Source organism: Oncorhynchus nerka, linkage group LG13 (assembly GCF_034236695.1).
Source record: "Oncorhynchus nerka isolate Pitt River linkage group LG13, Oner_Uvic_2.0, whole genome shotgun sequence".
Taxonomy (NCBI): Eukaryota; Metazoa; Chordata; class Actinopteri; order Salmoniformes; family Salmonidae; genus Oncorhynchus; species Oncorhynchus nerka.
Genome location: NC_088408.1, coordinates 50,718,000 through 50,741,087, shown reverse-complemented (window position 1 = coordinate 50,741,087; position 23,088 = coordinate 50,718,000). Strand labels below are relative to the sequence as shown.

Here is a 23,088-nt window from a genome sequence, read left to right as displayed (position 1 = left end):
GTGTTGCTACCTATCCTTACCACCTAGAGGCGGACCATCAGGAAGTCCAGGATCCAGTTGCAGAGGGAGGTGTTTAGTCTCAGGGTCCTTAGGTTATTGGTTTGCTTTGAGGGCACTATGTTGTTGAATGCTGAGCTGGAGTCAATGAACAGCATTCTCACATAGGTGTTCCTTTTGCCCAGGTGGGAAAGGGCAGTGTGCAATAGTGATTGCATCATCTGTGGATCTGTTAGGGCGGTATGCAAATTGGAGTGGGTGTTGATGTGAGCCATGACCAGCCTTTCAAAGCACTTCATGGCTACTAACGTGAGTGCTACGGGTCGGTAGTCATTTAGGCAGGTTACCTTAGTGTTCTTGAGCACAGGGACTATGGTGGTCTGCTTAAAACATGTTGGTATTACAGACTCGGACAGGGAGAGGTTGAAAATGTCAGTGAAGACACATGCCAGTTTGTCAGCGCATTCTCGCAGTACATGTCCTGGTAATCTGTCTGGCCCAGCGGCCTTGTGAATGTTGACCTGTTTAAAGGTCTTACTCACATCGGAACAGCTGGTGTTCTCATGCATGTTTCAGTTTTATTTGCCTCGAAGCGAGCATAGAAGATTAGCTCATCTGGTAGTCTTATGTCACTGGGCTGTCACTTGGCTATGCTTCCTTTGTAGTCTGAAATGGTTTGCAAGCCCTGCCACATCTGACGAGCGTCGGAGCCGGTGTGGTACGATTTGATCTTAGTCACATTTACATTTAACATTTAAGTCATTTAGCAGACGCTCTTATCCAGAGCGACTTACAAATTGGTGCATTCACCTTATGACCTCCAGTGGAACAGTAGTGCATCTAAATCTTTTCAGGGGGAGGGGGGGTGAGAGGGATTACTTTATCCTATCCTAGGTATTCCTTAAAGAGGTGGGGTTTCAGGTGTCTCCGGGAGGTGGTGATTGACTCCGCTGTCCTGGCGTCGTGAGGGAGTTTGTTCCACCATTGGGGGGCCAGAGCAGCGAACAGTTTTGACTGGGCAGAGTCCTGTATTGATGCTTTGCCTGTTTGATGGTTTGTCGGACGGCATAGCGGGATTTCGTGTAAGCTTTCGGGTTAGAGTCTTGCTCCTTGAAAGCGGCAGCTCTAGCCTTTAGCTTAGTGCGGATGTTGCCTGTAATCCATGGCTTCTGGTCGGGGTATGTAAGTACGGTCACTGTGGGGACGACGTCATCAATGCACTTATTGATGAAGCCAGTGACTGATGTGGTGAACTCCTCAATGCCATCGGAAGAATCCCAGAACATATTCCAGTCTGTGCTAGCAACACAGTCCTGTAGCTTAGCATCTGCTTCATCTGACCACTTTTTTATTGACCGGTGCTTCCTGCTTTAATTTTTGCTTGTAAGCAGGAATCAGGAGGATAGAACTATGGTCAGATTGACCAAATGTGTGTGGAGTAAAAGTGGTCTAGAGTTTTTTTCCCTCTGGTTGCACATTTAACATGCTGATAGAAATTTGGTAAAACAAATGTAAGTTTCCCTGCATTAAAGTCCCCGGCCACTAGGAGCGCCACCTCTAGATGAGCGTTGTCCTGTTTGCTTATGGAGGAATACAGCTCATTGAATGTGGTTTTAGTGCCAGCATCAGTGAGTAAACGCTGTGCTGATGTCCAGAAGTTAGTTTCATTCAAAAGAGACGGTAGCAACAACATGTACAGAATAAGTTAAAAAATAAGTTGCTAAAAAGCTAATTTGGTTAGGAGTGTGTAAAACATCAGCCATCTACCCCGGCGCCATTATACAATGGTATCAATGGTACAATGGTATCATGGTCGAATTGCTTCAAAAGAAACCACCATCAGGCAGTTAACCCACTGTTCCTAGGCCGTCATTGAAAATAATAATTTGTTCTTAACTGACTTGCCTAGTTAAATAAAGGTAAAATAAATAAAAAAAATTAAAGGACACCAATAAGGAGAAGAGACTTCCTTGGGTCAATAAACACGAGCAATGGACATCTGTCCTTTGGTCTGGTAGTCCAAATTTTAAATCTGTCCTTAAAATCTGTCCTTTGGTCTGGTACGTCCACATTTTATATTTTTGGTTCCAACCGCTGTCTTTGTGAGATGCAGAGTAGGTGAACGGATGATCTCTGCATGTGTGGTTCCTGCCATGAAGCATGGAGGAGGTGTGGGGGTGCTTTGCTGGTGACACTGTCAGTGATTTATTTAGAATTCAAGGCACACAACCAGCATGGGTACCACAGCATTCTGCAGCGATACGCCATCCCCATCTGGTTTGCACTTAGTGGGACTATCATTTGTTTTCCAACAGGACAATGACCCAACACACTTCCAGGCTGTGTAAAGGCTGTTTGACCAAGAAGGAGAGTGATGGAGTGCTGCATCAGATGACCTGGCCTCCACAATCACCCGACCTCAACCCAGTTGAGATTGTTTGGGATGAGTCGGACCACAGAGTGAAGGAAAACCAGCCAAAAAGTGCTCAGCATATGTGAGAACTCCTTCAAGACTGTTGGAAAAGCATTCCAGGTGAAGCTGGTTGAGAGAATGCCAAGAGTGTGACAGGGGTCATCAAGGCAAAGGGTGGCTACTTTGAAGAATCTAAAATATATTTGTTTAACCCTTTTTTGGTTACTTCATGATTCCATATGTGTTATTTCATAGTTTTGATGTCTTCACTATTATTCTACAATGTAGTAAAAATAAAGAAAAGCCCTTGAATGAGTAGGTGGGTCCAAATTTGACTGGTACTGTATATATATATATATATATATCTTTTTTTTTCTTCCTCTAGGCTTTGAGATAACTCTGTAATGAAAAGCTCTATACAAATTACATGTATTATAATTATTATTACAATGAGACGGCTGTCCATAAGCACAGACAAAGGATATCAAGGATCTGGGAAGATGTATGGAGGAATGGTTTAAGATCCCTCCCAATGTATACTCCAATCTCATAAAACATTTTTAGAAAAAGGCTTGTTATCCTCGCTAGGGTAGGGTGCCTGGAGTACTAAAAACAACCATGGTGTCAGATTTAAAAAATGCTTTACGGTGAAAGCATACCTTACGATTATTTGAGAACATAGCCCAGCAGACAAATCATTACAAACAGTAACCAGCCAAGTAGAAGAGTTACACAGGTCGGAAATAGAGATAAAATTAATCACTTACCTTTGATGATCTTCATATGTTTGCACTCAGAAGACATTAATTTATTCAAAATATGTTCCTTTTCGATAAAGTCTCTCTTTATATCCGAAAACCTCAGTTTTGTTCGCACGTTTTCTTCAGTAATCCACAGGCTCAAACGCAGTCACAACAGGCAGACAAAAAAAAAATCCAAATTGTATCTGTGAAGTTCATAGAAACATGTCAAACGATGTTTATGGTTGTTTTTAGCCTAAATAATCATAATATTTCAACCGGAAAATAACATTGCCAATATAAAAGGTAAACAAGAAAGGCACTCTCTCGGTCATGCGCATGAAAAAGCTCTGTGACACGTCAGGGTCCACACGTTCAGACTGCTCTTACTCCCTCATTTATCAGAATACAAGTCTGAAACCATTTCTAAAGACTGTTGACATCTAGTGAAATGCATAGGATTTGAGTCCTAAGTCAATGGATACTGTAATGGCATTGAATAGAACACTAAAGGAAAATAAAAATTCTCAGGTTTTCGCCTGCCAAATGAGTTCTGTTATACTCACAGACATTATTTTAACAGTTTTGGAAACTTTAGAGTGTTTCCTCTCCAAATCTATGATGCATATCCTATCTTTTGGGCCTGAGTAGAAGGCCGTTTAACTTGGGCATGCTTTTCATCCAAAATTCCAAATGCTGCCCCCTACCCTAGAGAAGTTAAACAAAATCTCTTTCTCTGAGCAATTGTATTAGTATAAATGAATATAATTGACCTTAAGGTATCTGCCCCTATCATTGCCAAGGCTATCTCTGATCTTTTTAACCCGTCTCTCCTCTCTGGGGAGGATCCCATTGCTTGGAAGACAGTCAAGGTTAATCCTTTAATAAAAGGGTGAGATCAAGCTGATCCTAACTGCTTTTTTGCCCTGTTTTGCCCTGTTTATCAAAAGTATTGGAAAAGCTTAATAATCAACTGACTGACTTTCTTGATGTCTGTAGTATTCTCTCTGGTATGCAATCTAGTTTCAGCTCAGGTTATGGATTTGTCACTGCAAACTTAAAGGTCCTCAATGATGTCACCATTGCCCTTGATTCTAAGCAATGTTGTGCTGCTTGTTTTGTTGACGTGGGTCTCGACCCCGCCCTGTGCAACTGGGTACTGGACTTCCTGACGGGCCGCCCACAGGTGGTGAGGGTAGGCAACAACATCTCCTCCCCGCTGATCCTCAACACGGGGGCCCCACAAGGGTGCGTTCTGAGCCCTCTCCTGTACTCCCTGTTCACCCACGACTGCGTGGCCATGCACGCCTCCAACTCAATCATCAAGTTTGCGGACGACACAACAGTGGTAGGCTTGATTACCAACAACGACGAGACGGCCTACAGGGAGGAGGTGAGGGCCCTCGGAGTGTGGTGTCAGGAAAATAACCTCACACTCAACGTCAACAAAACTAAGGAGATGATTGTGGACTTCAGGAAACAGCAGAGGGAACACCTCCCTATCCACATCGATGGATCAGTAGTGGAGAGGGTAGCAAGTTTTAAGTTCCTCGGCATACACATCACAGACAAACTGAATTGGTCCACTCACACTGACAGCGTCGTGAAGAAGGCGCAGCAGCGCCTCTTCAACCTCAGGAGGCTGAAGAAATTCGGCTTGTCACCAAAAGCACTCACAAACTTCTACAGATGCACAATCGAGAGCATCCTGGCGGGCTGTATCACCGCCTGGTACGGCAACTGCTCCGCCCTCAACCGTAAGGCTCTCCAGAGGGTAGTGAGGTCTGCACAACGCATCACCGGGGGCAAACTACCTGCCCTCCAGGACACCTACACCACCCGATGTTACAGGAAGGCCATAAAGATCATCAAGGACATCAACCACCCAAACCACTGCCTGTTCACCCCGCTATCATCCAGAAGGCGAGGTCAGTACAGGTGCATCAAAGCTGGGACCGAGAGACTGAAAAACAGCTTCTATCTCAAGGCCATCAGACTGTTAAACAGCAACCACTAACATTGAGTGGCTGCTGCCAACACACTGTCATTGACACTGACCCAACTCCAGCCACTTTAATAATGGGAATTGATGGGAAATGATGTAAATATATCACTAGCCACTTTAAACAATGCTACCTTATATAATGTTACTTACCCTACACTATTCATCTCATATGCATATGTATATACTGTACTCTAGATCATCGACTGCATTCTTATGTCACTAGCCACTTTAACTATGCCACTTTGTTTACTTTGTCTACATACTCATCTCATATGTATATACTGTACTCGATACCATCTACTGTATGCTGCTCTGTACCATCACTCATTCATATATCCTTATGTACATATTCCTTATCCCCTTACACTGTGTATAAGACAGTAGTTTTGGAATTGTTAGTTAGATTACTTGTTGGTTATCACTGCATTGTCGGAACTAGAAGCACAAGCATTTCGCTACACTCGCATTAACATCTGCTAACCATGTGTATGTGACAAATAAAATGTGATTTGATTTGATTTGATTTATAGCTCAGGCAGTAGGAAGCTCTCTCATCCATATGCTGATGAGAGAGTCTTATACTCAGCTGGCCCCTCCCCGGATTTTGTGTTAAAAGCTCTCCAACCAAGCTTCCTTAGTTTCCAATAAGCTTTCTCTGCCCTTAACCTTGTTCTGAACACCTCCAAAACAAAGGTCATGTGGTTTGGTAAGAATAATGCCCCTCTCCCCACAGGTGTGATTTCTACCTCTGAGGGTTTAAAGCTAGAGGTTGTCACCTCAGACAAGTACCTGGGAGTATGGCGAGACAGTACACTGTCCTTCTCTCATCACATATCAAAGATGCAGGCTAAAGTCAAATCTAGACTTGGTTCCCCCTATTGTAATTGATCCTATTTCACCCCAGCTGACAAACTAACCCTGATTCAGATGTACATCCTACCCATGCTAGATTACAGAGACGCAATTTATAGATCGGCAGGTAAGGGTGCTCTCGAGCGGCTAGATATTATTTACCATTCGGCCATCAGATTTGCCACCAATGTTCCTTATAGGACACATCACTGCACTCCTCTGTAAACTGGTCATCTCTGTATACCTGTCGCAAGACCCACTGGTTGATGCTTATTTATAAAAGCCTCTTAGGCCTCACTCCACCCAATCTGAGATATCTACTGCAACCCTCATCCTCCACATACAACACCCGTTCTGCCAGTCACATTCTGTTAAAGGTCCCCAAAGCACACACATCCCTGGGTTGCTCATCTTTTCAGTTCGCTGCAGCTAGCGATTGGAAAGAGCTGCAACAAATACTCAAACTGGACAGTGTCGTAGCAATTTCCTGTATTACCAAATGAGGAGAGTTACAAACCACACACCAGTCAGAGTTATACTTAGACTTCATCTTAAATAATATGAGCTTCACCATAGCCCTTTGACTCTCAGATCAATTCAGTGTCTATAATGAATTCTGAGAGTCCCTACATAAGAATACAAATATATTTTATAGCCAAGATACACCCCTCTCAACTTACATGACGAACCACAGATCTTAGGAACTCTTCACGAAGGGCCTTTTACTTGAGAAAGCAGTATCCCATAGCCAGATAGCATTAGCTATAAATTATCGTTCAGTTTGGTCTCTAAGACAAGGTTCTAATCTCGTTCCTGGTACTTCATAGTACCAAAACATTACCTCATCCAAGGCATAACTCTATTGTCAACTCTATGTACTCCAATCTCAAGTAAACCCCCTCTTCTCCCCACTCCTGGACAAGCTCAGTGAGGGGAGTGACTTGCGCACAAACATTGTGGCGCCAAGAGATAATTGGTTCCCCCTTAATCACGCCCTCCCTTCACATGGTTTAACAGATACATTCACATATGAAGACAGTGTTCCATTCTGACCTCTCCCCTCTCTGGGCCCCAAGTGACTGAGCCCTAGCTGAGAAGGGAAAAATGCAACTGCCAACAGTATAGTCCAAAGGGAGACATTCTAATTACAAATATCTCACATAAGCATTATTATGTAAACAAAACATCTTATTTATCTATGTTATCCAACTAATTCTGATTCATCCGCCACAAGAGTTTTCTCAAACTCTTCATTCAAAGACTCAATCATGGACACTCTTACTGACAGTTGTGGCTGCTTTGCGTGATGTATTGTCTCTACTTTCTTCCCTTTGTGCAGTTGTCTGTGCCCAATATTTTTTGTACAATGTTTTGTGCTGCTACCATGTTGTGCTGCCATGTTGCTCATCTTTATCAAGGGTGCCAATAATTATGGACCTGGCTGTATTTTACAACCACCCACCTCATCTTCGCTTTTTCCGAGAGAAAACTGATCTAAAACTGTTTTTTCTCTGAGAAATAAGTGAGTAAGTAACTATGAATCATCCTTACCTGCCGATCTATAAATTGAGTAGGGTTCTGTTTGCATTTGAGTTAGAGATGTGAATGAATGAATGAATGTTGTATCAACTACCAGGTGTTGGCAGTAACAATAGAAGGGGATATCCGTGGTTTACCCCACATATCCTACCATGAATGTCACAGTAAAACGATTGAATATAACTCGCATGAAATGCCGCTAGACAGACCTAGACACAAACATTCAGGCAAGCTATCTACGGTATATGCACATTGGACTGAGCGGCCAGCATTACTGTAAGTTCACGTACAGTCATGGCCAAAAGTTTTGAGAATGACACAAATATTAATTTCCACAAAGTTTGCTGCTTCAGTGTCTTTAGAAATTTTAATCAGATGTTACTATGGAGTACTGAAGTATAATTACAAGCATTTCATAACTGTCAAAGGATTTAATTGACAATTACATGAAGTTGATGCAAAGAGTCAATATGTGCAGTGTTGACCCTGCTTTTTCAAGACCTCTGCAATCCGCCATGGCATGCTGAAAACTTCTGGGACACATCCTGACTGATGGCAGCCCATTCTTGCATAATCAATGCTTAGAGTTTGTCAGAATTTGTAGGTTTTTGTTTGTCCACCCACCTCTTGAGGATTGACCACAAGTTCTCAATGGGTTTAAGGTCTGGGGAGTTTCCAGGTCATGGACCCAAAATATTAATGGTTTTGTTCCCCGAGCCACTTAGTTATCACTTTTGCCTTGGCAAGGTGCTCCATCATGCTGGAAAAGGCATTATTTGTAACCAAACTGTTCCTGGATGATTGGGAGAAGTTGCTCTCAGAGGATGTTTTGGTACCATTCTTTATTCATGGCTGTGTTCTTAGGCAAAATTGTGAGTGAGCCCACTCCCTTGGCTGAGAAGCAACCCCACACATTAATGGTCTCAGGAGGCTTTACTTTTGGCATGACACAGGACTGATGGTAGCGCTCACCTTGTCTTCTCCGGACAAGCAATTTTCCTGATGCCCCAAATAATCGGAAAGGGGATTCATCAGAGAAAATGACTCAGTCCTCAGCAGTCCAATCCCTGTACCTTTTGCAGAATATCAGTCTGTCCCTGATGTTTTTCATGGAGAGAAGTGGCTTCTTTGCTGCCCTTCTTGAAACCAGGCCATCCTCCAAAAGTATTCGCCTCACTGTGCGTGTAGATGCACTCATACCTGCCTGCTGCCATTCCTGAGCAAGCTATGGACTGGTGGTGCCCAGATCCCACAGCTGAATCAACTTTAGGAGACGGTCTGGTGCTTTCTGGACTTTTTTGGGTGCCCTGAAGCCTTCACAACAATTGAACCGCTCTCCATGAAGATCTTGATGATCCGATAAATGGTTGATTTAGGTGCAATCTTACTGGCAGCAATATCCTTGTCTGTGAAGCCCTTTTTGTTCAAAGCAATGATGACGGCACGTGTTTCCTTGCAGGTAACCAATGCTGACAGAGGAAGAACAATGATTCCAAGCACCACCCTCCTTTTGAAGCTTCTAGTCTGTTATTCAAACTCAAACAGCATGACAGAGTGATCTCCAGCCTTGTCCTCGTCAGCACTCAAACCTGTGTTAACGAGAGAATCACTGACATGATGTTAGCTGGTCCTTTTGTGGCAGGACTGAAATGCAGTGGAAATGTTTTTGGGGGATTCAGTTCATTTGCATGGCAAAGAGGGACTTTGCAATTAATTGCAAGTCATCTGATCACTCTTCATAACATTCTGGAGTAAATGCAAATTGCCATCATACAAACTGAGGCAGCAGACTGTGAAAATTAATAAATTAATAAACGTTTTGGGACCCCCATGGCCCATATAGCTCTGGTCAATAGTAGTGCACTATGTATGGAATATGGTGCCATTTGGGACAGATAAATATTCTCTGACAGGGCATTTCCATTTGTTATATCATTGCAGGTCTGTTCAGTGGGGTAGATCTGAAGATATATATCTATAGCATACATAGAAACCTGGGTAACTGTACTGTACACCGAAACCATGTATACAGTGCATTCAGAAAGTATTCAGGCCCCTTCACTTTTTCCACATTTTGTTACGTTACAGCCTTATTCTAAAATGTATTACATAAATAAATATCCTCATCAATCTACACACAATGCCCCATAATGACAACGCGAAAACAGGTTTTTAGAAATTGTTGCAAATGTATTACAAATAATTACATGCTGTTTCCATTGATCATCCTTGAGACGTTTCTACAACTTGTAGTCCACTTGTGGTAAATTCAATTGATTGGACATGATCTGGAAAGGCACACACCTGTCCATATATGGATTGAGGGAGAGATGAACGGAGCAAAGTACAGAGAGATCCTTGATGAAAACCTGCCCCAGAGCGCTCAAGACCTCAGATTGGGGCAAAGATTCACCTTCCAACAGGACAATGACCTGAGGAAACCTGGCACCATCTATATGATGAAACATGGTGGCAGCATCATACTGTGGGGAGGTTTTTCAGCGGCAGGGACTTGGAGACTAGTCAGGATCGAGGGAAAGATGAACAGAGCAAAGTATAGACTAGAGAGATCCTTGATGAAAATCTGCTCCAGAATGCTCAGGACCTCAGACTACGACAAAGGTTCACCTTCTAACAAGACAACGACCCTAAGCACACAGCCAAGACAATACAGGAGTAGCTTCAGGACAAGTCTCTGAATGTCCTTGAGTAGCCCGGCCAGAGCCCGGACTTGAAAGAAATCGAACGTCTCTGGAGAGACCTGAAAATAGCTGTGCTGCGATGCTCCCCATCCAACCAGACAGATCTTGAGAGGATCTGCAGAGAAGAATAGGAGAAACTCTCCAAATGCAGGTGTGCCAAGCTTGTAGCTTCATACCCAAGACTCTATGCTGTAATCGCTGCCAAAAGGTGCTTCCACAAAGTACTGAGTTAAGGGTTTGAATACTTGTGTAAATGTAATATTTGTTTTTTATTTGTAATAATTTGATTTCTTTATTATTTTTTTTACTGTTTTTGCTTTGTCATTATGAGATATTCTGTGTAGATTGAGGAGTATTTGTATTTATTTTTTAAAATCAATTTTAGAACAATGAGGTAATGTAACAAAATCTGGAAAATGTAAAGGGGTCTGAATACTTTATGAATTGAGTGGTTGAAATGATGTTGAATTTCATATTTGATTATACATATTTAATATGACCTTGTTTTAATGTTAATAGTAAAATGGTATGTTTGAATCAACATCAATGTTTCAACATCATGACATCAAACAGTCTGGGCCGCAACCTGGACCTACAGGCCGTGGTGAAAACATTTGCACACAAAAATGCAAGGCGACGCAGTCACACACTGTAGCTACTATAGGTCTCTACATAGGAAAAAAATAGAGATAAGCACAGAGATAATTTTTATAAGCAGCAAAGAGAATTTCAGGAGACCAGGGGAGTCTCCCAAATTGTATTTAATTTAATCTGAATATTAGAGTCCATTTGTGTAAGCTATTAGCCAGACAAAACCCACTGAGTTCAACAGTAAATATTGGCAAAATGTATCCTCAAGCCGACTACTTTTTTTCTCATTGTTAGGCTACTTGATATGCAATTTTTTAAAAGTATATAAATAGCAGCTAAATACTGTATACCATGGAGGCTGCGGAGGGGGAGGACAGCTGATAATAATGTTGGAATGTTAATGGACCACATGGAGTTAATGGACCACATGGATCAACCACATGGAAACCACGTCTTTGACACCATTCCATTGACTCCATTCCAGCCATTATTATGAGCTGTCCTCGCCTCAGCAGCTCCCACTGCAATATGGTATATACTATACCTATAGATAATAGGCAACACTGCATAATGAAACAATCCCTAGTAAGCTGGTGTTTTGAGGGTTAATAGACTGGTTTTACGCAAAACATCTTTCTATCCAAGCTGGGAGAGAACGCGAGGATGGTTCATGTCATGTATGTTCAGGTAGGCTATACAGGACAGTGGTATATTAAACAAAATCTATTGGTAGGCGATTACTATGCAGTTGCATTGAACATTTATTTTACAACCTGCAATGTTTGAATCTCCAACTTTAATTACTGAACAAGTAATGGCATTATTGCTGCCATCCAGCAGTCTAAATGGCAGCATTGTGAAACTGTGTATAGTCTCGTGAAATGCTTAACATAAGAAAATGATGACCAAATAGGCCTTCCAATAAACGTTTTTTCCAGAGAGATGGCGTTCCGCCAGTGGCTATGGGCCGTGGTCAAAAGAAGTGCAAAATATAGGGAACAGGGTGCCATTTGGGACTTAGCCATACTCAATGTCTTGGTGAAAGAGAAAGAGGAGCCCAGAGGCTCCTGTGGGATTAATTTAGGGGGAACTCCCTACCCTACTGCATCAATGCCATCTCTGTGGTACTACAATCCAGTAGTGACCAAACTGTATCTGTCTGCCTTGCTCGTGACCCACTTAAAGCTAAATTTGTCTTATGACCGAACAGTGTTTTTGAGCCACCTGAAGCCTGAGGCTAAATTTACCATTATGGCTAAACAATGTCTCTCTACCCACAGACAAGTATCACATACCAGGCCGCCCAAGGACAATCTAGTTTAGTCTTTAGTCTAGTGGATACGTAATACCAATATTTGAGGAACATTTGGTGTAATGCCATTGTTTGGCAGTTGGTGGGTGCAGTTGGCTGGAATGTGGATGTACAGTGGATGAGAGATGGTGAAATTGGTACACAGTGGAGTTACTGAGTCACATACTGTACTGTATGCCCCCCAAATCCCCCCTAGCACAGACACATGTATTCATTAATTCAATTATTATATCAGCAACCAAATGAAAGAAAAAAACATTCCCTCACACCACATTTGGATAATCATCAAGGAATAAATATAGTCAGATGTATAGTGGGCAGCAGGCTATTTTAGTCTGTTTAGGTCAAATCATATTTTATTGGTCTCATACACATTGTTAGCAGATGTTATTGCGAGTAATGAAATGCTTGTGCTTCTAGTTCCGACAGCAATATCCAACAAGTAATATCTAACAATTCCACAACAAATACCTAATACACACAAATCTAAGTAAAGGAATAAGAATGGAATAAGAATATATAAATATATGGATGAGAAATGACAGAATGGCATAGGCTAAGATGCCATCGGTAGTATAGAATACAGTATATACACATATGAGATGAGTAATGCAAGATATGTAAACAGTATTAAAGTGGCATTTTTAAAGTGACTAGCGTTCCATTTATTAAAGTGGCCAATGATTTCAAGTCTCTATGTAGGCAGCAGCCTCCCTGTGCAAGTGATAGCTGTTTAACAGTCTGATGGCCTGTTTTTCAGTCACTCGGTCACAGCTTTGATGCACCTGTACTGACCTTGCCTTCTGGATGGTAGCGGGGTGAACAGGCAGTGGCTCGGGTGGTTGTTGTCCTTGATGATCTTTTTGGCATTCCTGTGACATTGGGTGCTCTAGGTGTCCTGGAGGGCAGATAGTTTGCCCCCGGTGATGTGTTGCAGGCGGTTCAGTTGCAGTACCAAGCGGTGATACAGTCCGACAGGATGCTCTCAATTGTGCATCTGTAAAAGTTTGTGAGGGTTTTTGGTGCCAAGCCAAATTTCTCCAGTCTCCGGAGGTTGAAGAGGCGCTGATGCGCATTCTTCACCACACTGTCTGTGTGGGTGGACCATTTAGCTTGTCCGGAAGCAAGAAGTCGGTGTCCGCAACGTGGCTGATTTGCCTTTTGTTGTCCGTGATTGTCTGTAGACCCTGCCACATACATCTCATATCTGAGCCGTTGAATTGCTACTCCACTTTGTCTCTATACTGACGTTCTGCCTGTTTGATTGCCTTGCAGAGGAATAACTACACTGTTTGTATTCGGCCACATTCCCAGCCACTTTGCCATAGTTAAATGTGGTGGTTCGCATTTTCAGTTTTGTGCGAATGCTGCCATCTATCCACAGTTTCTGGTTAGGGTAGGTTTTAAGTCACAGTGGGTACAACATCTCTGATACACTTCCTAATAAACTCAGTCACTGTGTCAGTATATTCGTCAATATTATTCTCAGAAGCTACCCGGAATATATATCCCAGTCCGCGTGATCAAAACAATCCTGAAGTGTGGATTCTGATTGGTCAGACCAATAGTCCTAAGCATGGGTACTTCCTGTTTGAGTTTCTGCCTATAGGAAGGGAGAAGCAAAACGGAGTTGTGGTCAGATTTGCAGAAAGGATGGCGGGGGACGGCCTTGTAGGCATCCCGGAAGTTGGAGTAACAGCGGTCGAGTGTATTAGCAGTGCGAGTACTACAGTCGATGTGTTGATAGAATTTTGGTAGAAGCCAAACGTGAGTTGGCTTGGGCCTATGGTTTGATGTGGGTGTTTATTGGGTGTGTCCTTGCTACCACCAAGACATCTGTCAGAAACTTGCCCGCAGCTGTTTACCCCCACTTAATCACAACAAACAAACCTCCTGCAGGTTGAGTTCAATAACAGGCCGATGTATGGTGAGATGCTAGAGGAAGCTTTGAATAGGTCAGTAGCCTACAAAGTAATATGAGAAGAATGCATTAGCTGAATTTATGTAGATATTCTAAACTACTATAAGTGTTTTGACAACTTTCAAATGTAGTATCAGATCCATGTTAAATAAACAACCCTTACATAATACCATAGAAAGTGTTCTGCTAATATAACAATGTGCACATATCATGCTTCATTGATACAGATAATATCGGCATTTTGTCAGGTGGTAATGGGGCTACCTTGGCAAACATGTCAGAGTGGTCCTGTATACAACAGAATTACCCTGATCCTGGTGTAAAATACAAAAGGTACCATCCAATTCAATAATAAAAAAAGACACTACACGTAAAAGTTGTCTAGTAAAATCTGAATGCCGTGTGCCAGGTCTCTCTCCATTCAGATACATGAGTATGAAGCCCGTCTGTAAATCTGAACTTCATCATATCATCTTGCAAGTCTCTATGCGCTGGCTCTATACATGTTTCATTGAACACATACATACAGTCACAATTCTATTACTAATGCCAGTTAGGATAGGTAATATATGACACACAAACAGGTACTATGTTGAAGTTTGAACAGAATAAACCAACCTAATTCTGTTCTCCCCATCGACGACTGTTGGTGAGAAGGCAAGAACTGAGGTCTTTTCCCCGGGCATAGCAGAATAGATCAGCTCCTAGCCCCTCATCAAAGATACTGGACACACACACACACACACACACACACACACACATACAAATTATCAATGGTGGTTATGATTAATCTGGTGGAACCAACCTGATCGCTGCATTTACCTTTCTATTTCACTTCAGATATCATATAATGTGAAGTGAAATAGAATGGTGAACAGTGATCAGTCCAAATTTAGATATTTTGGTTCAAACCGTCGTGTCTTTGTGAGATGCAGAGTATGTGAACGGATGATCTCCGCATGTGTGGTTCCCACCGTGAAGCATTGAGGAGGAGGTGTGATGGTGTGGGGTCCTTTGCTGGTGGCACTCTGATTTATTTAGAATTCAAGGCACACCACAGAATTCTGCAGCGATAAGCCATCCCATCTGCTATGCGCTTAGTGGGACTATCATTTGTTTTTCAACAGGACAATGACCCAACACACCTCTAGGCTGTGTAAGGACTATTTGACCAAGAAGGAGAGTGATGGTGCTGCATCAGATGACCTGGCCTCCACAATCACCCGACCTCAACCCAGTTGAGATGGTTTGGAATGACTTGGACCACAGAGTGAAGGAAAAGCAGCCAACAAGTGCTCAGCATATGTGGGAACTCCTTCAAGACTGTTCCATTTGAAGTTGGTTGAGAGAATGCCAAGAGTGTGCAAAGTTGTCATCAAGGCAAAGGGTGGCTACTTTGAAGAAAATAAAATACAAAATATATTTAGATTTGTTTAACACTTTTTTTTTACTACACGATTCCATATGTGTTATTTCATAGTTTTGATGTCTTCACTATTACTCTACTAATAGGTGTGTCCAAACTTTTGACTGGTACTGTATATAATTGTATTATTTTCCCTTAACCCTACTACCACCCCTCCCCTAATTGGAGTAAACTAATGGACAACAATACTTAGGTTTCTACTTCCAGCTTATACATACGATATACAGACACAGTATATTTTACATTAGTTATCTTGTTATTTTTTTGTCCCACCCTTCAGCTCCACCCAACTCCTCCCATCTACCTCTGAACACCATTCAGTTTGGATTTCTATTTACCATATATTTTCAACTGTGATGTTTCACAAAAGTTCTGAACCTTTCTGTTCTCATAGTTTCTACAGATTGTAAATTAAATAAACATTTTTGCTAAGAGTATTATTATATTATTTATTGATTGACTATGACTTTTTAAATCACCCAGCAGTGCGATTTGTAGAGTTTGCTCCTGGTAAATGTTGCAATTCTTCAGCCATTTCTAAACCTGTGACCAAAAATAAGCTATATATGGACAGTACCAAAATAAATTATCTAATGATTCTCTCTCTTTATTAATTGTTGTATTTAATATGAACTTTTTTTATTACAATAGTGTTGGATGTGTGGTCTTTGTGTCTCGGAACAGTTTGTTATCAATGTATAGGTTGTTGACCTTGAGAGCTAAACGTGTTTCAATTTAGTATATTCTCTTTGAAGAGTGGGTATAGTACTTTGCGTCATTCTGCGATTTCATTTGGGAACTGATCATTCATGCCTACTTTAAAGCTGGCGAGTCTTTAGCCCAGGATTTTAACCATTATGGGGCGGCAGGGTAGCCTAGTGGTTAGAGAGTTGGACTAGGAACCGGAAGGTTGCAAGTTCAAACCCCCGAGCTGACAAGGTAATAATCTGTCGTTCTGCCCCTGAACAGGCAGTTAACCCACTGTTCCTAGGCCATCACTGAAAATAAGAATTTGTTCTTAACTGACTTGCCTGGAAAAAGGAAAAAAAAAAGATATCTTTAACGCAACGTTAACTATTCATGAAAATCACAAATGAAATGAAATTAATCTATTTGCTCTGTCATCTCAGATTTTCAAAATATGCTTCTCAACCATTGCAAAACAAGCATTTGTGTAACAGTATTGATAGCTAACGTAGCATTTAGCGTAGCATTTAGCGTTAGCATTCAGCAGGCAACATTTTCACAAAAACCAGAAAAGCATTCAAATAAAATCATTTACCTTTGAAGAACTTCGGATGTTTTCAATGAGGAGACTCTCAGATAGCAAATGTTCAGTTTTTCCTGAAAGATTATTTGTTTAGGACAAATCGCGCCGTTTCCTGCGTCACGTTTAGCTACGAAAAAAAACCTGTATCCAGGATTGTGTAAATCTATCCGGAAGCTCATTAGCATAACACAACGTTAACTATTCATGAAAATCGCAAATGAAATGAAATTAATCTATTTGCTCTCAAGCTTAGCCTTTTGTTAACAACACTGTCATCTCAGATTTTCAAAATATGCTTTTGAACCATAGCTAAACAAGCATTTGTCTAACAGTATTGATAACCTATCATAGGATTATGCCTCTCTTTCAGCATGCAACATTTTCACAAAAACCAGAAAAGGATTCAAATAAAATAATTTACCTTTGAAGAACTTCAGATGTTTCCAATGAGGAGACTCTCAGTTAGATGGCAAATGTTCCGTTTTTACAAAAAATATTATTTGTCGACTAATCGCTCCGTTTTGTTCATCACGTTTGGGTAAGAAAAAACCCAGAAAATTAAGTCATTACAACGCGAACTTTTTTCCAAATTAACTCCATAATATCGACAGAAACATGGCAAACGTCGTTTAGAATCAATCCTCAAGGTGTTTTTCACATATCTATCGATGATAAATCATTCGTGGCAGTTGACTTTCTCCTCTGAAGAAAATGGAAATAGTGATGCAGTCAATCTCTCCTCAACGTTGAGTCAGGAGAGATTGACATTGCATGTCATTGCCATTCACCCTCTGTGTACATTTACAGTGCCTTGCGAAAGTATTCGGCCCCCTTGAACTTTGCGACCTTTTGCCACATTTCAGGCTTCAAACATAAAGATATAAAACTGTATTTTTTTGTGAAGAATCAACAACAAGTGGGACACAATCATGAAGTGGAACGACATTTATTGGATATTTCAAACTTTTTTAACAAATCAAAAACTGAACAATTGGGCATGCACAATTATTCAGCCCCCTTAAGTTAATACTTTGTAGCGCCACCTTTGGCTGCGATTACAGCTGTAAGTCGCTTGGAGTATGTCTCTATCAGTTTTGCACATCGAGAGACTGACATTTTTTCACATTCCTCCTTGCAAAACAGCTTGAGCTCAGTGAGGTTGGATGGAGAGCATTTGTGAACAGCAGTTTTCAGTTCTTTCCACAGATTCTCGATTGGATTCAGGTCTGGACTTTGACTTGGCCATTCTAACACCTGGATATGTTTATTTTTGAACCATTCCATTGTAGATTTTGCTTTATGTTTTGGATCATTGTCTTGTTGGAAGACAAATCTCCGTCCCAGTCTCAGGTCTTTTGCAGACTCCATCAGGTTTTCTTCCAGAATGGTCCTGTATTTGCTCCATCCATCTTCCCATCAATTTTAACCATCTTCCCTGTCCCTGCTGAAGAAAAGCAGGCTCAAACCATGATGCTGCCACCACCATGTTTGACAGTGGGATGGTGTGTTCAGGGTGATGAGCTGTGTTGCTTTTACGCCAAACATAACGTTTTGCATTGTTGCCAAAAAGTTCAATTTTGGTTTCATCTGACTAGAGCATCTTCTTCCACATGTTTGGTGTGTCTCCCAGGTGGCTTGTGGCAAACTTTAAACGACACTTTTTATGGATATCTTTAAGAAATGGCTTTCTTCTTGCCACTCTTCCATAAAGGCCAGATTTGTGCAATATACGACTGATTGTTGTCCTATGGACAGAGTCTCCCACCTCAGCTGTAGATCTCTGCAGTTCATCCAGAGTGATCATGGGCCTCTTGGCTGCATCTCTGATCAGTCTTCTCCTTGTATGAGCTGAAAGTTTAGAGGGACGGCCAGGTCTTGGTAGATTTGCAGTGGTCTGATACTCCTTCCATTTCAATATTATCGCTTGCACAGTGCTCCTTGGGATGTTTAAAGCTTGGGAAATCTTTTTGTATCCAAATCCGGCTTTAAACTTCTTCACAACAGTATCTCGGACCTGCCTGGTGTGTTCCTTGTTCTTCATGATGCTCACTGCGCTTTTAACGGACCTCTGAGACTATCACAGTGCAGGTGCATTTATACGGAGACTTGATTACACACAGGTGGATTGTATTTATCATCATTAGTCATTTAGGTCAACATTGGATCATTCAGAGATCCTCACTGAACTTCTGGAGAGAGTTTGCTGCACTGAAAGTAAAGGGGCTGAATAATTTTGCACGCCCAATTTTTCAGTTTTTGATTTGTTAAAAAAGTTTGAAATATCCAATAAATGTTGTTCCACTTCATGATTGTGTCCCACTTGTTGTTGATTCTTCACAAAAAATACAGCTTTTATATTTGAAGCCTGAAATGTGGCAAAAGGTCGCAAAGTTCAAGGGGGCCGAATACTTTCGCAAGGCACTGTAAGTGCAATACAAGCTGTCTGTTTTGGACCAACTGTAATTTGCCCATTTCATTTGTTTGCTGCACCTGACCACACAACTGGACAGTAGTCCAGGTGCGACAAAACACGGGCCTGTAGGACTTGTCTGGTTGACTGAAATATCATGAAAGCAGAGCAATGATTTTTTCACATTTTAGTAACCATGAGTCTATATGTTTTGACCATGATAGCTTGCTATCTATGGTGACACCCAGAAGTTTAGTCTCTTCAACTTGCTCAATATCCACATGATTCAATAATAGATCCAGATGAGGTTTGGGGTTGAGCGAGTGATTTGTCCCAAAAATGTTGCTTTTAGTTTGAGATATTTAGCACCAGCCTATTGCTAGTTACCCATTCTAAAACTGACTAGAGCTCTATGTTAAGGGTGTCAGTTATTTATTTTACTGTTGATATAATAGACAGCCAAGTGGTAAATTACATTTTATCCTAAAGAAAGGACAAAGATTTTTGCTGATGCACTTCACAACTAAAATTACTCTAGTTGTATCTGCTTGCCTGGGGAATTAGCCTACTATTTTATCAAGCTGCATATTTTTTTAAACAACTTTTCACATAACACACATTACCTGTTGTTGTTGATGAAGCTATCTGTGTCATCAGGGCAGAACTCAAGTCACTATCCGAAGCCTTATGATGCAGTGTCCTTTTCATAGGAGTCAATGGAGACTCTGACAACAACGGGGGTGTCACAAGGGTACTTGTGTTGCTTTACACAATTTTATACTGAGGTCTTGCCTGACAAGCTGTGAAAATAGCAAGTGAACAGTGAATTAAATTATTTTTAAACCATTGCAATCACATTGCTGGACACTCTAAGATACCCACCGTTGCTCCTTCTGGTAGATCCCGGCATCCATTTATGACCAGGGGATGGCACCCAACCGTGCACTATTTAAAAGAAAAACAGTGTCAACGATTGTCATCCTCTCTCAATTATAAACATAGTTCGAGAAATAACGCAATCTGGCTTTGAAGCTAATTCCATGCTTTACAGATGTAGACTGACTGGCTCCAGATTGTATCAGATTCAGGCTGGTGACCTCGTTACACTATGCAACTGTGACATGTTTTGTTATGGCCATGGGTTAGCCAGTAGAAAACAACTGTGCCATATTATGATGTCGTCAAATTTACTTTAGAGAGATGGAAATGTTGACATTACTGTTACCAGCAAAGTTAGTCAAAAATAGATAGCTAGCTAAAATATGGTGGTCCCCTCAATCTTAGTTAGCTGGCTAAAGGTATACTGCATCTAAAGTCAATCTTGTGACATCACAATAAAAGGTTTTCCTACTATTAATTTGCCTTCTTTGAACTGTTATCATGTTTCCAAGCCAAATCCAAGTTGTTTTGTGGTAGGCTAACATTAACCAGCTAGGTAGCTAGCTAACGTCAGCTATGCTAGCGATGATAGTGATATTGATTATCAAAATATACATAACCAGATGCATAACTAGCAGCCTATGGTCTAGCTACTAGTATACGGACCACCACTGGGGACCAACAAACTCCAAGCACCTATTTCGCATGATCGCGTATTTTGGCAGGGCATGCAAACCATAGTGGTTGGCTGTGCATTCTGCTGAAAGCATGCATTGCATGGTCAATCGGTATAGGGCTTTTCTGTCTCAAAACGCTGTGATCTGTAATTGAGCGATGAAACAACCGAGCCCCGTTGAATGAAGGGAAGTGAATTGGGCAGAGGGGCGATTTACACGTAGAGCTTGACAAAAGTGGGCACCAAAATGATCCTATTTACACTTTGTAGTCAATTTTGACACTAGAATAAATGTTTTTAACTCATATCGATGCCTCATATGCTTGATATTTAATGTAACTGAACAACATATATCAGATGTAGTTGCTGAATAAATATCCACAAGAGGAACGGAATGTATGAGTCAGCTTTGCAGGTTTCAAATGACTGATAAATATATAGGATACATCATGTCTGTTATCTAAGCCCTGATTGATAGATGTCACATTCACTACTAGATGTGGATGAATCAGTTCCAAATGATACTGCAGCTTTAATTCCTATCTACATGTAATACCTCACTGTAGGCTACTTCACTACTATGAATGTTTGGACTGGATCCTAGTCCTATCTAATAAAAAAAACACTGACAGTCACCTTTCTGCTAATCTCGGCTCCCAGAACCTATCTACAGAGAATACTTTCTGCTTAAGAGAGATTGCAGAGTAAAGAAGGCCTACATTAATAGTTCACAATGTGCCTGCCTACTGTGTTATACACACTGTATTACACATATACTATATATACATATACTGTAGGTATAACATCAGGCATTTGATTCTGACCCCTGTTAATCTGACCCCCCTACTGTGCTACATTATGTAAGTTTCCACTTGGGACAAATCAAGGGTGTTAATAACTACTTTGGCCTTTGCCTTTAAGTTACTTGAAAGCCTGAATGGACTGTGTGATTTTGTATTCATTTTTTAAGCCTGTTGTGAGGATAACTTGTGTAATTGCTGGCTAGAGTAAAATGGTAGTAAAACATCCTCTTGAGTGTTCAAGGGTGTGGTTGCGATACGAGAGGCCTTAGTGTGTACGTGTGAATGTGTGTCTAGATCTTTGTGTGTGTCTGTGTGTCTGTGTGTGCATACATGCATGCTAATGTGTGTGTGTGGTCACCAGTGGGTGGCTATGTCTCTGTATAGTCCTGTTACCTGGATACACAAAGAGAACACAGTGTTGTTTCCTCTACGCCCTGCCTGACCTCACCCATAAGGCCATGCAGAGTGACACTTCTCCCCACCTCTCACCTACAACTAGGGCTTAGAGTACTCGCTGATCACAAAAAACTCCTGGCCCTGCCCATAACTTCCTAAACCCCCCCTCCACTTCTTCCTGAACACCAACATTTTCACAACACCCAAGTCTCCTCGCCCGTCCAATCTTTCCACCATTCCCTGTGTCTTCACCACGACAGTAGGCCTACACTAATATGGTATCACTATGAGCCTGGCAAGGAAGGCTACATTAGCCCTGTTTTCCTTCAATCTCTTAATTTTCATAGTTCCGTATGTCTGGTGGCAATGGTTTTTTTTCTCTAGAGATTAGGGAGATTTCAGAGACCAACAGAATATAGGAGTCCCTAAGGATATGGAAGAATGTGAGGAGATGAACACTTCTCTTTGTACAGATAGACAGTGTCATTGAAATTTTGGGATTGTATTTATTACAAAGCAATCAGAACATCCTGTCCAGTGTAAAACTGCTGATGAAAAGGTCTATAAACACCCTGAGTGGGATGGGAAGAAATTCCCTGCTTTTGTTGTGTTTTTGTACATCAGACCCACACAACATGAGGCGGTGAAACAATATATATTTTTAGCCAGGAAGATATATTTAACCCACTTACCACACTCATTGAAGTCTAAACTGTTATAAAAAATATATTTTTTACAGGATTTTTATTGATGTATTTGTAGCTGCATGAGGCCAAGCGCTGCGTTGAGATTATTTTAATACCGCCCTAGAGCAAGGACTGGACACATGTGGTGAGGTGTGCAGTTAACCTCTTCGAGATAGGGGGCGCTCTTTTAATTTTTGGATAAAAAACGTTCCCGTTTTAAACAAGATATTTTGTCACGAAAAGATGCTCGACTATGCATGGAATTGACAGCTTTGGAAAGACAAAACTCAGACGTTTCCAAAACTGCAAAGATATTATCTGTGAGTGCCCCAGAACTAATGCTACAGGTGAAACCAAGATGAAGTTTCATACTGGAAATGCCCCAGATTCTGAAGGCACTGTGTTCCAATGTCTCCTTATATGGCTGTCAATGCGCCAGGAATGAGCCTGCCCTTTGTGTCGTTTCTCCA

General features: G+C 41.4%; 1 long non-coding RNA gene across 2 annotated transcripts in view; it reads left to right on the top strand.

Moving 5' to 3' along the window:
- Window positions 1-15,932, top strand: part of LOC135574707 (uncharacterized) — a 31,077-nt gene extending 15,145 nt beyond the window's left edge. Inside the window, exon 2 of one of the 2 annotated variants that reach the window (XR_010465582.1) lies at window positions 15,200-15,932. This is a non-coding gene — a long non-coding RNA (uncharacterized LOC135574707). Of the gene's footprint in view, window positions 1-2,312; window positions 2,727-15,199 lie in introns of those variants that run through there. The other variant, XR_010465583.1, reaches the window with a different exon arrangement.
- Window positions 15,933-23,088: the final 7,156 nt, after the last annotated feature.